We start from the raw sequence: 5,365 nt of genomic DNA on the forward strand, positions 1-5,365 counted from the left end.
GATTTAGCTGTAGCCAAACATGTCGCCCTGACAGGTGACTACTGGACTTCTGTGAGTAACAGTAACTATCTTGGTGTTACTGCATATCTACTTACTGCTGCATAGGAATTAAAGTCATTTGCATTGAGAATAATGAAGACAGAGGAGCGTCACTTTGCAGTGCTGAACATTTTTTTTTTTTTTTGCCTGTCCCGTTTGGCTCTTTTGCCATCAGAATTATTGTCTAAAGGCAAAGAAAGATGCCCAACGGATTTACTTTACCAAATTGACCATCCCAGCCTTGCCATAATGGTCCATTTGATTCACCTTTTATTGTTTATTTTATTTTCACTTGCTGAATACGGGACAGACTTGACTGGAGGAAAGAAGGGGAGAAAGAAAGAGGGAAAGAGAAACAGCTGAGAAGAGGGATGGGGGAGAAGGGCAAAAGACAAAAACCAACAGAATGGGCAGGGCAGGAAAAAAAAAAAGAGAAAAAAAAATGCATATATCGATCACCTGGATCACCTGTTGAGAAAGAAAAAAGAAAACAAGCAGAAGAGAACAAGAGTAATAGAATAAACAACATCACAATGATATATGGGAATATGACAGTAAATACTAAATATTAAACATTATTGTGCAGCACATAAGATCAACAGAACACAGTGTGCTTTGAGGTAGGAGCCAAAAAGGGTGTAGTTTGTGGGTGTGATCACCAGTGTGTACACCTGTGAGCACGGACGCGCTTGTTTTTTTAAAAGGTTCCTTCATGTAACGATCTGCTAGAGGGTGTGGGGGGGCCACAGCCCCGTCCTCCAGGTCATGAAGCAGGTATGGAGGAGATCAAAACTCCAGACATCCAGAGGCCCCCAGAACACAAGAGACCAAGGAAGACCAACAGAGGGGCAGCCGCGCCACTGTCCCAGAAAGAGCTGAGGAGAGTCCCAGATGAGGGGTCACTCAGCAGCCGCGGAGCAGAAGCCAGGGGGAGTTGCAGTGACGCGCCCGTGAGCTCCGCTGGCAGCCAGCTGTGCCTGAGTGACCGAGCCCCAGGCCGAGAGGCCGGGGGCACCCCACCTCCGAAGTGGCCCGAGCGAGCCCCAGGCTCCAGGCCCCGATAAGCGGCCGCCAAGGAGTGAGCTGGCGTGTACCTGGACGCCCATCCCCAGACACAAAGAACCACCAACGCACCGACACCTGAGGGAGTCCGCCACTGGCAGGGGAAGTGGTGGTGGGGGGGAGATAGGCCTCCAAACCTTGGAGGGCCCGAGATGTCCCCAGAGAGGTGGTGTCTGATACCCAACCTGACATATAGACACAGACATACAGGCACACACAGATAGCCTCCTCTGCTGAACATTTGTTAACAGTGGCACATGACTGGGAAACTGAGGGAAAAATCCCAACTGTAGACTGTTCTCAGTTGCAGGCAACATTGTAAATAAGAAGCGGTCAGCTCTCCTCTCGAACATTGTCAACAAGTTAGTCTTAGTAACAGGGCCACATTGATGTTGATAAATGTTTAGAGTTATTTGTTAACATGAATGTTCAAGATGTTCAATAAGCATGTTAAGTGCATATGTATTCCCTTTTTTCTTGAGTCTGTTTGCTCATGCAAAATGAAATGCGATTTATACCGACTAAAAATGTCAGGATGAATAGAACAGACTCGGGCGCAGACTGAGAAACACAGTTTAACTGAGCTTTATTAACCACACCGGGTGCTCTATATACACGCGGGGGGAAGGGTCCACAGGGTAGGGAAACACAAGGTCCTCACACACGCTCCACGCTGAACAGCTCCACTCGCACTCAGGGGTCCAGGGTCACAGCTCCGGGAAATCTACACACAAACACGAAAGTTACTCGTAGGTACGCACAAGAAATGATTGCTTTCTACAGAGCCAGTCAATACTAAGTAGAGTTACTCAATATTCCAGCGAGGAGTAGCTCAGCGCCCCTGCCTTATGAAGAGTCAGCAAACAGTTGTGAGGAATCATCGGTAATCAGCTGCAGGTGCGTCGGCCAAGGACAGGCACAAGGACCATGAAAAAAAATGAATGATATTTAATTGTGATTAATCAAAATTAATCCACAGCAATCCTGTGATTAATCTGATTACAAATTTTAATCGTTTGACATCACTAGTTTGAATTAAATAAAACTACATGCTGGGTTAAATGTCTGAAGGAGGATTTTCAGGAAAAACAAACAAACAAACAATAAAATCACTGCAGGTGCTGATGAGTAAAATATTAATCAACCATAGACAATATGTTTGCTAATAAGAAGAAAGTTTAAAAAACAACCAAATGTTTACGATAAAGCTTTGCCACTGTAACTTTTCCCCCCATAAGAAAATGTTGACTTTATAATGAAATCTCAGTCTGACTTGATATCACAGGTTTTTGCATGTCTGCAGGGTAAAAAAAAGATTCAATTGGCAAAAAGAATAAATGAAGTTTTACTGACTTTTAATTAATCACTCATCTTTCTCTGATAATTATAGTAACTCAACATTTCTTAATAACTCCTGACAAATTATTTATTTAGACCCACTGTTTATGGAAATACAAGAAAAAGATGTTTTATTTGTCTATTTAAAATATTTACAGATGAACTCGGCTCAGTCTTAATGCTCTTTTTTACCTGGTAAGTCATTCCTAACATTTAATGATTTACATTAAAAATGTGAGAAAGTGGAAATAAAATGTTTAAACGTTTTTCCGTAAATGAAAATACAAACTTTGTGTCCATGTTGTGAGTAAAAATAATATACGAATAAAACACCAATATAAGTTGGAGTCACGTGTTGAGCTGAAAGACGAACATATTATTTGTATGAAAGTTTCATTAAGAAATGTATGTATTATATGAACTTTGTCTCCATCTTGTGTGTAAATATAATATACAAATAAAACATCACTATTATAAAGCTGCACCTTCATCTGAAATCTCTGCAGCTTTGTTCATACAAACTATTTTCTGAGTTTGGATGCAGTCATTTGGATGGAGGAATCCAATCAGGTTGGTGACTCAGCAATGATGAATTGTGTCATCAAGCACCACTCCCTGTTAAAAAATATTAACATACAATTACTGTTTTTTAGATAAATGCACCTGTGCAGTAACTGCTAGGAAATTAAAGACAAACATATTTATAGGAAACAACTGTAATGCTTTGAAGAGCTTAACACATGAGAAGTTAAAGGAACTGAAAATGTGTTGAAAGAAAAGGCAGAGTGTTTGGAGAACACGTGAAACAAGATTCAGCTGGACAGAAGTTTATTAAAGAGAAATGGGTTCTCCTCCAAGTTTTGTTCAGTAGATTTCACTTACAGATTCTCTCTAGTGATGTGAAGTCTAGAAGGTGTCTGCTCACAAAACTCATTTAACAAATATTTTGATCATTCATTTAAAGAAACAGCAGTGCACTGAAGACAGTACTGCAGGGCCGTGCAGAGAGGTTTAAAGGGGCGGGTGCTCAAAGTTAAAAAGGGGCACATTGAACCAGGTTGAATAACAACAACACACATTCATCAAGAATCTAATATGGGAAGGGCAGGGCAGTGTTGATCTGAGACTGTAGACATTAAAAAGTCCATAGGAGAGATGGTAGCTGATTAAACAAGTGTCATGAGATAATAACAAAATGCAAAGATTGGTGACAGCGCTTGGAACCATAAGGCAACAAAAAACTGTGAGAAATAATTTAGGCTCTGCCTGTGAATCACTCTTTGCTTCTCTTCTTCCTTCCATCCCATCATTTCATATATCACTCTCCACTTGCTGTCTATCTGAGAACAAGGCACAACTTGTTATTGCAATAAACTATAATCTAATTATCCACACCTAACAACTCCAGCACTTAATCTATAATAAAATGATGACAGAAAAATGTTATAGCCCTGCCTTTAGTAGCCTCACACAGCTCCTACTGTTTCCTCCTCATGTCCTTACCAGCCATGTCTGGACAATGTTATATCATGAGTAATATTTTTTTTTAAAAATCCATCTAAATAAAACACACACATGCATGCACACACAGTGACATTTTAGACCTTCTTCAGAATACTGTATATACTATGGGCATCATGGTGCTGATCCAGAATCCTTACATTATTATTTATTACTAGAGCTACAATAATAAAGCAAAGAGGAGGGGGAAGTAATAAATATGAAATAATGTATTTATGATGATTCCATTTGTTTCACTATCCACTCTGTGCAGGGGCAAAGCTTATTACATTTTTAAACTGTAGAGATACAATAATTTTACTGCTGTAAAATCCAACTTTTGTCTTATTTAAAATATAAATCTAATATAATCTGCTTCTTAATGTATGTTCTTTAAAATACAGTGTGTGTTTTTTAAAATATTATAATAATGCATAATTATGTGGACATGCATATTAGATCGTTTTTTAGTGAAATATAATCCCTCCAGAAAGGCAGGAAAAGCCCGGAAACTTACTTTAAAACTAAATATGTTCTAAATACTTTAAAACTAAATATGTTCCCTAAAACGGTGACAGAGCTACAGACCCATGACAGCCTTACACAGGTAGCCAGCAGCTATGACCAGCACTACCTGTGCAGTTAATAAAAGGACAGGTAATGTTTGCAACAAGACAACTTACCAACGTGTACGTAATAAGCTAATACTCCTGGGTGCTACACACTACAGTGTACGCTGTACACCTACTTACTGGTTTTGTCGCATCAGTCTGTGTCTCTGAGTTAACTTGTGTTTCTCCTACAGCTCCGGACCGCTAAAAATGCGCGTGCTCTTTGTGAGCTCGTTCCCGGCTCGTAACCAGCGCGTTCTGCCGTCAAGGGCGATCATTGGTTAAATGTGATCATGTGACTGATGCAAGCCAGATCCTTTTATTTAGCAAAACTGTGATTAATAGTTAAATATTATTGTTGAGGGGCACAGACAGGACTCCGCACCCACACACACATTAAAAAAATAATAATAATTTTTTTTAAAAAGTTGCCTTATCAAAAGGGCACTTTGGGCACCCATCAGGAAAGGGGCGGGTGCTCAAGCCCCTCTAGCCCCCCCCCCCCGCACGTGCCTGCAGTACTGTTACCAATAGAGTCAGTGTAAACAGATAAGTGCCGAGATAATGCTACAATGCACTGACTAACATGTCTAAGAAACCACAGTATCAATGTTAGGTTGCACAGTAAATGCACAGAGTCACATATAACTGTGTTAGGCCATTGATAATAATTTCATATTCATCATATAAATGAATTTATGAAACACTGCACTAATTTAGGATTAATAAAAAACATTCAAAAACATGTTTTTTTTTTTATTCTGGAGAGATCACTGCATTACAAGAATGTGTACTCGATTAGTCTTTTCACTAGG

Source organism: Maylandia zebra, linkage group LG12 (assembly GCF_041146795.1).
Source record: "Maylandia zebra isolate NMK-2024a linkage group LG12, Mzebra_GT3a, whole genome shotgun sequence".
NCBI classification, from domain to species: Eukaryota; Metazoa; Chordata; class Actinopteri; order Cichliformes; family Cichlidae; genus Maylandia; species Maylandia zebra.